This window comes from Terrapene carolina, unplaced genomic scaffold (genome assembly GCF_002925995.2).
Source record: "Terrapene carolina triunguis isolate 2854851 unplaced genomic scaffold, T_m_triunguis-2.0 Scaffold50533, whole genome shotgun sequence".
Taxonomy (NCBI): Eukaryota; Metazoa; Chordata; order Testudines; family Emydidae; genus Terrapene; species Terrapene triunguis.
The window spans coordinates 1-12187 of record NW_020714884.1 but is presented as its reverse complement, the minus strand read 5'-3'; the positions used below and the strand labels follow the sequence as shown (position 1 = coordinate 12187).

General features: G+C 48.9%; 1 long non-coding RNA gene across 1 annotated transcript; it reads right to left on the bottom strand.

Moving 5' to 3' along the window:
• Window positions 1-565: 565 nt before the first annotated feature.
• LOC113405743 lies at window positions 566-8755 on the bottom strand. The gene is made up of 2 exons (XR_003900005.1): window positions 8711-8755; window positions 566-874 (listed from the first exon to the last, which is right to left on the bottom strand). It is a non-coding gene; the product is annotated as an uncharacterized LOC113405743 (long non-coding RNA).
• Window positions 8756-12187: the final 3432 nt, after the last annotated feature.

The following is a 12187-nucleotide window of genomic DNA, read 5'->3' as shown; positions in this document are numbered from 1 at the left end:
GGGCGCGAGGGTGTGGGTGTCTGGCCCTGCAGCTGGGCCCTGGGGGGATAGGGAGTGCAGGTGTCTGGACCAGGGTGGTGTCCTGGCCCTGGGCGGGGGGGGAGAGGCGGTGCGGGTTTCTGGCTCTGTGGCTGGGCTCTGGGGGTAGGGGGTATGGTGTGTGGGCTGGTGGGTGCCCCCATTGGCCTCTGGTGGGGAGGAGTGCAGATGTCTGGGCTGGGGGAGGGGTGTGGGTGTCTGGCCCTGTGGCTGGGCTCTGGGGAAGAGGGGGCAGAGAAACAGAAACTGGGTTGTCATAGGGGTTTCTTTAACTCTCTTTTTTGTCATTGGTACAGACATAGTTGCTGACAGGTATTTTGAAATAAATTATCAAAATAATTGAAACCGGCATGATTATATAGTGTTATTTTAACAAATAAAATATGCAGAATTTTAAAATATTGTGCTCAGAATTTTTAGGCACAGAATTCCCCCAGGAATAAAAAACAGAGGAATCTACATAGAGCAAAATATGAAGAAAAAAAAAAAAGCCCCGAGAAAATGTCAGGTACCACTGAAACCTGTCTTAAATGACCAATAAAGTTTACTTCTAATAAAATATGCTTTGTTAAGTAGTATTAATTGTAATAAAACCTAAGCAACGTTGTACTTAATCTTTTAAGGGATAATATGAGGCAGGTGGCATACAGAAGGCTGCCTGGACATGGAGGTCTCTTGTTCAGGCTTCACTGTATTTTTTGGTCCAAACTGTTTGACATGTGTTGCAACTGGAGAGAAGCTGTCATCTAATCAGTCTTTTCAGTCTTCCGGTAACGCAATATTGTGGCTGTGACCCATATATTAAGAACCAGCATGATTATGAAACGGACTAGAACTATGAAGGAGAAAAACATTCAATTAATAAAATGTCGTAAGCATGAATGCTAACATTAACTGCTGCCATTTTCACAGGATACAATAACTTGTTCACAAAGTTTTACTACTGTACATTCTGAACAGTTTACCTTCCACAACTCCTTAATGGACTTCCTCAAAATACTGGAAGGAACCCATATGTCAGACATCAAAAATTCTGAAAATAATATCCAGGATCATGTTTTTTTGGGGGCGGGGGGGGGGGGGGGGGAGATGAATTCGGCAGATGTATCCTCACCTGCTGAATAGTGATTTGTTAAGTAATACCCAGAATTATTTAAAAAATAAATACATCTAGATTCCTTAATGTAAATCTGCTTCTTTGAATCACTTTGATATTAAAAAGGAACTTGCTACGTATGGCAAGTTTAATATATCTGGTTTAAATTCACACAATGTATACCTATTTTTTCATCACTTGCATCTAACAGGAGCATATAAACATATGTAATACTCTATTTAAATAACTATTAAGTTCAGGCTTGTGAGGGTTTTTTTTCTAACAGTAAACATTTATTGGTAATTGCCAGAGTTTAACAGGCAAAAATCTGACACAAATTTGAAAGAAACAATGAGATTTGCTCAATATCTTGATTACCTTAAGATTTTTTTTGAAGTAAGGCTACAAAATCTATTTGAAAAATCAAAGAAGCAGTTTCTCTGTTCACCTGACACTGCACATGTGTATTTATCCCATTTGTTCCATTTTAGGAAGTAAACAATATACTGAAATATACAAAAAAAAACGCTTTTCTAAGAGCTGGTGATTTTATAAATACACTATACCACATACCACCAGATATAGAGTAACCAAGAACAATGAGGGAAAATCCAGTGCGAGCTCTCAACCCTCAAACAGTTGACAGGCCACATTTTTGTTTAAAGTCCAAATGTCACTGCTCCCATCTGTTTTTCATTGTGCTACATTTTGGTGCAGTTTATGGGTACTTTTAAAATTCCTTTTAAAATTCACTCTGGGTAATACGATGGAGCAGTTTTCTTTAGCTCATTCTGGTAAAACATGGAAAATACTGACTTAATCATTTCCATTGTCTAAAATTGCTTTCTACCATGTGAAAATTTAGTCATTTTCCACTAAAAATGACATTTTGGATTGTGCTACTTTGAGCAGTTGAAATGCCAACAACAGGCAGGGTCACTTTCTTAAATGCACTGTTTTTTTGTTTCCCACCCCCTCCCCCTATGGTAGAAGGCTGATTTTAAACATCCCTTAGTTTTATAATGAATTTATTCTATCTAACGTGCCCATCCCATGGTATCAGAATTCCATGTGTTGTCAGACAATCTCTTACTTGACTGCACTGGTTGGTGACAGCATGAGAGAAATCTACATTACTTTCAGCCAAATGTAAGTTTCATTCTTCTTCGAGTGCTTGCTCATATCCATTCCAGTTAGGTGTGTGCGCGCCGCGTGCACGATCGTCGGAAGATTTTTACCCTAGCAACACCCGGTGGGTCGGCTGTGGAGCCCCCTAGAGTGGCGCCGTTATGGCGCTGGATATATACCCCAGCCGACCCAGCGCCCCCTCAGTTCCTTCTTACCGCCCCTGACGGTCGTTGGAACTGTGGAGCGCGGCTTAGCTGATCTCCACACTCCCTAGCTTCTCATTGCTCTTGTTGTATTTAGTTATATAGATAGTTGTTCAAGTAGTTAGTAGTTAGTTATAGTGTATATATATATATAGTTATAAGTTGTTATCGGGGGTTTAGGGGGTGTTTTCCCCCTTTTTCCCCCCGGCGCGCAGCCGGGCCCATGCCCAAGGCTCCTGGCTTTAAGCCGTGCGCGTCCTGCGGGAAGCACATGCCAACTAGCGACCCGCATAGCTCCTGCTTGAAGTGCCTGGGAGAGACTCATCCAGCAGATAAGTGCCCTATCTGCAAGGCCTTCAAGCCAAGGACAAGGAAGGAGCGGGACTTTAGGCTCCGACAGCTCCTTATGGAGGCGGCTCTGAGTCCAGATCCTCCCTCGGCGCGCCCTGTCCCGGCACCGAGCGCTTCGGTGCGCAGCGCCCCGGCGGGCTCGACCGGTGCGGCAGAAAAGACTGTTCGGCACCGACCGACGTCGGCACCGCGCCCGCCCAAAGAGCCTCGGCACCGATCCATCTCTCCGGGCCATAAGAAGACCGCTAAGACACGGGACGTTGTTGCCGCGAAGGTACCGGCTCCCCCGGTGCCGGGGGTAGAGCCGCGTCCGCAGCTGGACCGCCAAAGACAGGCGGCCACACCGTCGACTCCGGCACCGAGGCCGTTGAGTCCGGTGCGGACTGTTTCACCACCAAGGCTGGTGGTGGAACCTTGTCTCCCTTCCACCCCGGAGACCTTTGCTACGGCGAGAGACCTGAGCGCCCTCACGGAGCCGGCGCCGTCGCAACTCCCGGCACCGGTGGCTCCACGCGTGCTGCAGTCCAGAGGCAAGCCTGCCCTGGTGCGCCCACCGTCGCCAGCACGAGTCTCTCGGCACCGCTCCAGATCCCGAAGCAGGTCCCGACGCCGCTCGGAGTCCCGGCGCCGAGGGTCACCTCGGCACCGGTCGTACTCGCGGCCCAGATCTTCCTCGCGGCGCCGTCCTCGGGTTCGGCACCGCCGTGGCCGTCGAGATCGGCGTCCCGGTCATCTGAGACGGGGGAGCCCGGCCACCTGCAGGAGACCGAGGACCCGATGCAAGGGCCTGCGCATTGGTCCTTTTGGACTCCTTGGGCCTACCACCAAGCTCAGGGAGCTCCCCTGTCGGCTTCCCGCTCTGGCCGTTCGGACACCAGGGCCCCGGAGTCTACCATCTCCCGCCCTCCTCCAAGGGACGTGGAGGCTCCAGTGCCCGCACCTGCGGAGGCCCCTGACCAGGGGGCAGGGGATGCCCAACACCAGGAACACCTGGAGCAGGACCAACCATTGGACCCCTTGCCACCGGGGGCATCTTCCTCGTCCTCTCCTGATGAGGCCGTAGCGGGCACGTCGTCCATCGGGCCGCCCCCGATAGACCTTCGGGCCCATCAGGACCTACTGCGGCGCATGGCTCGCAATCTGGACCTCCAGGTGGAGGAGGTTGCGGAGGTCCATGACCCGATAGTGCAGATCATCTCAGCGGATGCTCCATCCAGGGTGGCATTACCGCTGGTCCGCACCATCCAGGCCAACGCCACTACTATCTGGCAGACCCCGGCCTCTATTCCGCCCACGGCCAGAGGGGTTGAGAGAAAATACTTTGTCCCATCCAGGGAACACGAGTATCTGTACATTCACCCCCAACCGTGCTCACTGGTGGTTTCCTCAGTGAATGCACGGGAGCGCCATGGCCAGCAGGCCGCTGCGCCCAAATCGAAGGACGCTAAGCGCTTCGATTTGTTTGGACGCAAGGTGTATTCGGCTGGCGGACTGCAATTGCGGGCAGCGAACCAGCAGGCACTACTGAGCCGCTACGGCTTCAATATGTGGTCCTCGATGGGGAAATTTAAAGAACTGGTTCCCCAGGACTCGAGGGACGAGTTTGGGGCCCTGGTAGAGGAGGGCAAGCGGGTGGCATGCACCTCCCTACAGGCGTCCCTTGATATAGCGGACTCGGCCGCTAGGACCCTGGCGTCGGGGATAGCAATGCGCCGAATCTCCTGGCTCCAGGTGTCGGGCTTGCCTCCGGAACTGCGGCAGACCCTGCAGGACCTACCGTTCGAGGGACAGGGCCTCTTTTCAGAGAAAACAGACTCGAGGCTCCAAAACCTTAAGGACTCTCGAACAATGATGCGCTCCCTGGGGATGCATGTCCCAGGGCCTCAGCGCAGGCCCTTCAGGCCACAGCCTCAGCGGTTCTACCCTCCCCCGCCTCGTCCAAGACAGGACTTTGCTAGGAGGCGGGGTCGAGGTGGTAGGCGAAGGTCGACCGGCCCTCAACCCGGTCAGAACCAGGGCCAACCTAGGCCACCTTCGGGGCCTAGGCAAGCCTTTTGAAGGTGCGGTCGAGGACGGCACCTTAGCCACTTTCCAGGATTCGGTTCCCCCCTTCCGGGATCGCCTCTCCCGTTTCCACCGTGCTTGGTCCCGTATAACCTCGGACCGTTGGGTCCTTCGCACGGTGGAGAGGGGATACGCCCTCCAGTTTTCCTCGCCCCCCCCATCCCACTCCCCCTCCCCGTCCCTCTTCAGGGACCCTTCTCACGAGCAACTCCTTACACAGGAGGTTTTTGGGCTTCTCGCTATGGGGGCCATAGAGGAGGTTCCTTCGGAGCTAAGGGGCAGGGGGTTTTACTCCCGCTACTTCCTGATACCCAAGTCAAAAGGGGGTCTACGGCCCATCTTAGACTTACGCGGACTCAACAAATTCATAGTAAAGTTGAAGTTCCGCATGGTGTCATTGGGGACCATTATCCCTTCACTGGATCCTGGAGACTGGTTCGCCGCCCTCGACATGAAGGACGCTTACTTTCACATAGCAATTTATCCGCCCCACAGACGTTTCCTGCGATTCGTGGTAAACAGGGTACACTACCAGTTCGCAGTCCTTCCCTTCGGCTTGTCCTCGGCTCCCAGGGTCTTCACAAAGTGCCTGGCAGTCGTCGCGGCCTTCCTTCGTCGACAAGGGATACAGCTGTTCCCGTACTTGGACGACTGGCTGGTACGCGGCCGCACCAGAGACCAAGTGCAAGCCCATGTCCACATAGTGACACGCACTTTCCACGCTAGTGCCAACTCAAAGAATAGAGTTCATTGGAGCAATCCTGGACTCCAGACGTGCCCGAGCCATCCTGCCAGACAGCCGCTTTCATACCATCTCAAGCGTCATTCAAGGACTCAGGGCCTTTCCAACTGCCACCATAAGGACGTGCCTTGCCCTCTTGGGCCACATGGCCTCGTGCACCTACGTAACCAGGCACGCCAGGCTGCGACTTCGCCCATTGCAGACTTGGGTGTCATCGGTTTACCGTCCTCATCGAGACGACCTGAGCATGGTGGTCACGGTTCCGACCGCAGTCTTGGCCTCCCTCACATGGTGGACGGATCGCACGGCGGTCTGTGCAGGAGTACCCTTTCACGCCCCACAGCCCTCCCTCCACCTAGTTACGGACGCTTCATCTCTAGGATGGGGCGCTCACCTGGGGGAGCATCATACCCAAGGCCTGTGGTCGGCGTCCCAACTAGCCCTGCACATCAACGTCCGAGAGCTGATGGCAGTGCGCCTGGCTTGTCAGGCTTTCCTCAACTTCCTACAGGGCCGTTGCGTGCTGATTCTCACCGACAACACCACGGCCATGTTTTACATCAACAAGCAAGGCGGAGCCCGCTCATCTCCCCTATGCCAAGAGGCCATTCGCCTGTGGGACTTTTGCATCGCCCACTCGATACATCTCACGGCGTCATTCCTGCCTGGAGTCCAGAATACGCTGGCGGACCGTCTCAGCAGGTCCTTCCAAACGCACGAGTGGTCGATTCGCCCGGACATCATCTATTCTGTCTTCCAGAGGTGGGGGTTTCCCCAGATCGACCTGTTCGCATCTCGGGCCAACAGGAAGTGCCAGGCATTCTGCTCCCTACACGGGCGAGCCCCGGGCTCTCGGTCGGACGCCTTCCTCATGGCATGGAAAGACCATCTGTTCTACGCCTTTCCCCCATTCCCGCTGGTCCACAGGGTGCTGCTCAAGATCCGCAGGGACCATTCACGGGTAATTCTAGTCGCTCCTGCTTGGCCGAGACAGCACTGGTACACCACACTTCTAGAGCTGTCAGTACAGAGGCCGATCACGCTCCCCTTGAGTCCGGATCTCATCTCTCAGGACCACGGCCGGCTGTGTCACCCCGACCTGCAGTCGCTCCACCTCACGGCGTGGATGCTTCATGGTTGAGTCGCTCAGAGCGGCAATGCTCGCAGGCCGTCCAGCAGGTCCTGCTGGGAAGTAGAAAGCCCTCTACGCGGACCACTTATTTAGCCAAGTGGAAGAGGTTCTCCTGCTGGTGTGAGCAACGAGCTACGTCTCCCTCGCAGGCTCCTATCCCCTTGATACTGGAGTACCTCCTGTCCCTAAGACAGCAAGGCTTGGCGACATCCTCAATTAGGGTTCACCTCGCCGCTATTTCCGCTTTCCACCCAGGAGAACTCACGTCCTCGGTCTTCTCTAACCCGATGGTCGTTAGATTCCTCAAGGGCTTAGACCGGCTATACCCACAGCAACGACAGCCGGTCCCAACGTGGGACCTCAACCTCGTACTCTCTAGGCTCACAGGGCCTCCGTTTGAACCATTGGCTACCTGCTCGCTCCTGTACTTATCTTGGAAGACAGCCTTCCTGGTAGCCATCACCTCAGCACGGCGCGTCTCGGAACTCAGGGCGCTGACATCCGAGCCCCCATACACGGTGTTCCATAAGGACAAGGTGCAGCTTCGCCCCCATCCTGCCTTTCTTCCAAAGGTGGTGTCACCTTTCCACGTGAACCAGGATATATTCCTCCCGGTCTTCCATCCGAAACCGCACGCTACTCGTCAGGACCAGCGTTTACATTCTTTGGACGTTCGCAGGGCCCTGGCTTTCTATATTGACCGTACAAAGTCGTTTAGGAAGACGACGCAACTCTTCGTTGCGGTAGCCGACCGGATGAAGGGCTCACCGGTCTCTTCACAGTGCCTGTCCTCCTGGATCACGTCCTGTATTCGTGCTTGTTACGACCTGGCCGGTGTTCCGACGCCACGCATCACCGCTCATTCCACGAGGGCCCAGGCCTCCTCGACTGCCTTCCTGGCTCAAGTACCGATCCAGGACATTTGTAGAGCTGCAGTGTGGTCATCGGTCCACACATTTGCTACTCACTATGCGCTGGTGCAACAATCCAGAGACGACGCTGCTTTCGGGTCAGCGGTTCTGCACACAGCAATGTCTCACTCCGACCCCGCCACCTAGGTGGGGCTTGGGAGTCACCTAACTGGAATGGATATGAGCAAGCACTCGAAGAAGAAAAGACGGTTACTCACCGTTGTAACTGTTGTTCTTCGAGATGTGTTGCTCATATCCATTCCAAACCCGCCCCCCTTCCCCACTGTCGGAGTAGCCGGCAAGAAGGAACTGAGGGGGCGCTGGGTCGGCTGGGGTATATATCCAGCGCCATAACGGCGCCACTCTAGGGGGCTCCACAGCCGACCCACCGGGTGTTGCTAGGGTAAAAATCTTCCGACGATCGTGCACGCGGCGCGCACACACCTAACTGGAATGGATATGAGCAACACATCTCGAAGAACAACAGTTACAACGGTGAGTAACCGTCTTTTATTCATGTACTTCCTTCAAATTTTAAACTAGTACAAATAATTTAAATAGTTTCACAGTTCTTGAATAGTTTTTTTTTTTTTAAAATACACAAGTCTACCAGTGAGAGAGAAGGTGCTGTTTTTGATATCTTATCCATTTGGGAAAAGTCACTACTCAATTACCATGTGTTCCAACAGAAAGAGGGATTTTTGTTTTTCCTTTACGCAGGCATTTCCATAATTAAGCAAATTTTTTAATCTATTTTTTCTCTAAGAATAGAAGCTGCCTTTTAAACTGCCAACATTCCCTATGATGAACACAAATAGATTTTTCCTCACATCGTCTTCCCCATAGGTGTTAAACTCCTAGCCATAATAATAGCCCAGTGGTGTTTTCTCAGCAGTAATCCAGTTCCCTTGCTGGAATAAACCACTCAGCTACATAGTTTATTCTACTGAGAACCGGATAACTGCTCACAAAACAGGACAGGCTGCTGTTATCTTTAGATAGCGAGGCAGTGAAGAAATGAAGACAATTTCATATATTACTCACCCATAAGATCATTTGTGGTCATTATAGTTGTAATTATTCTTGCTGTAAATTAAAGGAATTGTGGTTAGTATGTCATAGAATCATAGAATCTCAGGGTTGGAAGGGACCTCAGGAGTTCATCTAGTCCAACCCCCTGCTCAAAGCAGGACCAATTCCCAACTAAATCATCCCAGCCAGGGCTTTGTCAAGCCGGGCCTTAAAAACCTCCAAGGAAGGAGATTTTACCACCTCCCTAGGTAATGCATTCCAGTGCTTCACCACCTTCCTAGTGAAACAGTGTTTCCTAATATCCAACCTAGACATCCCCCACTGCAACTTGAGACCATTGCTCCTTGTTCTGTCATCTGCCACCACTGAGAACAGCCGAGCTCCATCCTCTTTGGAACCCCCCTTCAGGTAGTTGAAAGCAGCTATCAAATCCCCCCTCATTCTTCTCTTCTGGAGACTAAACAATCCCAGTTCCCTCAGCCTCTCCTCATAAGTCATATGCTCCAGACCCCTAATCATTTTTGTTGCCCTCCGCTGGACTCTTTCCAGTTTTTCCACATCCTTCTTGTAGTGTGGGGCCCAAAACTGGACACAGTACTCCAGATGAGGCCTCACCAATGTTGAATAAAGGGGAACGATCACGTTCCTCGATCTGCTGGCAATGCCCCTACTTATACAGCCCAAAATGCCGTTAGCCTTCTTGGCAACAAGAGCACACTGTTGACTCATATCCAGCTTCTCGTCCACTGTGACCCCAAGGTCCTTTTCTGCAGAACTGCTACCTAGCCATTCGGTCCCTAGTCTGTGGCAGTGCATAGGATTCTTCCGTCCTAAGTGCAGGACTCTGCACTTGTCCTTGTTGAACCTCATCAGGTTTTTTTTGGCCCAATCCTCTAATTTGTCTAGGTCCCTCTGTATCCGATCCCTACCCTCCAGCGTATCTACCATGCCTCCCAGTTTAGTGTCATCTGCAAACTTGCTGAGAGTGCAGTCCACACCATCCTCCAGATCAGTAATAAAGATATTAAACAAAACCGGCCCCAGGACCGACCCTTGGGGCACTCCGCTTGAAACCGGCTGCCAACTAGACATATCAGGGAAGATCTGCTGATGCATCCAACTACTAAAAACAATGAAATCTCTGCTTTGCAGTTAAGAGAAAAATCAAGCAAAAAAACCCATACAAATATCCACATCTTAAATGTACCCCCCACTTACTAGAGCCTCAAAAATGAAGCCCCAACCCTGAGCTCGCTTTTTCTTTTTTCTTTTCTTTTTTTTTCTTTTTAAGAGTTCATTTGAAAGTAACAAAACAAAATGCTGATATAGTTGGAACTTTTCTAAATTTTCAAATGGAAAAATGTTACCACCCGGTAAGCCGTGGCAAAAGCTCATTGCTTCTCTTACTTCTTATTTACCATTTTCTTCTCTCTTTTGGTGGCTGATCTCAGTCTGTCAGCTGGCTATGTAGTTTCTGTATCAAATTGCCAGTTAAAAACTAGAGCAAAATTTCACCAGTTTACTGTATTGGAGAATTTATATATGCCCATATATCTCTGTCCATGTCTCACTTATGCTATACACAAGAATAATTCCCTCCACTGCAGGAATTTCTGAGTGAAATTCCATGGACTCATATAATGCTTGAGGTCAGACTAGATGATCATAATGGTCCCTTCTGGCCTTAATCTCTGGATCAATATCATGTCTCACAATGGGAGTGATCTGACACTATCTCTATTAGAAAATATTTTAGTAAGTTAAAAACAAATTGAGTAAAGATCAGAAGCTATAGCAGTAATTTTCTAAAAGAGTTAAATACAAGACATAATTGCAAAAGACAATTCTAATTAACAGTTGTAGCAGGCCCTTTTGTATGAACTGCTACCAGGAGTTGCCTAGGATAACTAACCTACACACCAGAACCCTCTACAAGTTATTGCCTGGATTTAGGAACATGCTTAAATTCATTCCTGTTCATGACATGACTTAATGTTTAGCAAATGTTTCTAAATGTTTTCCTGAATTAGTGCTATGTCTTTAAGATTATTGCTGGAAAATGGCTTGAGATCCTTTCATTTGATCCTTTAAGAAAAAAGAACCTTTTTTTCTAATGAAATACAGAATTATATATAAATCATTTATTTAAATGAAGAAAAAAGTATGATTTTTGGCTCCATATTATGTTTGATCAGTGATGTTCCAATCCAGTCAATTATCTGGTATAATAGTAATTAACTAATGGAAAGTACTAGGATGTTATGTGAGGACAAAATAAGACGACAATTGCAATGCACATCAGCTACAAATGTTATTTTTCTAGCCTGGATTTTCATTATTTTTAAGGACTGAGACCTTTTCTGCATAAAAGTAACATAGAGATGAAATCATGCATAAAAGAACCTATTCTCTTAAAGAAAGATAATATTCAAATATGGTCAAACAATTACTTTTAGACAATACACCGGACCCTCGCTAGAACGCGGGATTTGGGATCCATGCACAGTACCACATTAACGCGGGGACCGCATTAAAATGAATTGCAATTAAAGTAATTAAATTTGGGATCCATGGCCGTGACCACATTATATGCGAATTCGTGCTATATAGACGCGCGTTCTAGCGAGGATCCGGTCTAATATAGAAAGCTACCCTGGGGAAGATTCAGATTTACTATGGGTTTGACAAGGTCTCTCACTGCAGATACAGATACATTAGGAACAGTAATGGCTTTGTGGCGGTCACTTTGTTATACAAAACCCAATGCATGTTGCTTACTTGCACATGTGTATGCAGACATACTCCAGGTCAGGGCACTCACTTGTCCGGAATCTCTTGTCTGCCACAGACACCGCAGCTGAGCAAATTTACTTGCTGCACTGATTAACGTACACAAATTCTGCAGAAAAGAATACAAAAAAAAAAAAAGAGGACAGCTGTTTCTAGTTCCATCTAATAAGAAAGTATTTAGCTTAGGCCTAAAATGTATACTTTGCCTTTTTTTTTTTTAAAGTAGAAATACTTTTGACATTTAAAAAAATTCCTTCGTTGGTTGCATACCAAACATTACAGAATCTTACTAAGAAACTATGAAACAAAGTGAAACTGACCAGAAACCAATTGGTCTAGTTTTGTGGTACAGGCTCTAAGAGAAATATAAAACGTGAACTGTAACAATTACTGCATTTGGTGACTGCAACTTAAAAACAAAAGTTACTTTTAAACTAAGTGTGTTCCATGCGGTAGTGGAATGTTCTCAAACTATTAATAGAGATGAGAGACAAAGCAGTACTTGGAAACTGCTCATTAACAGCTCAGAAGAGCTCATTTTCAAAACACGTTCTAGAATAAATTATAAAATACAGTGGAACCCTGTTTACCTGATCTAATTGGGACCGGGGCCAGATCGGATAATCAAAAATTCAGATAATCAGGAGAATGGGCAAAGAGCTTTCTATCCATTATTTTAAGATGCAGAGTTGCTTTTAA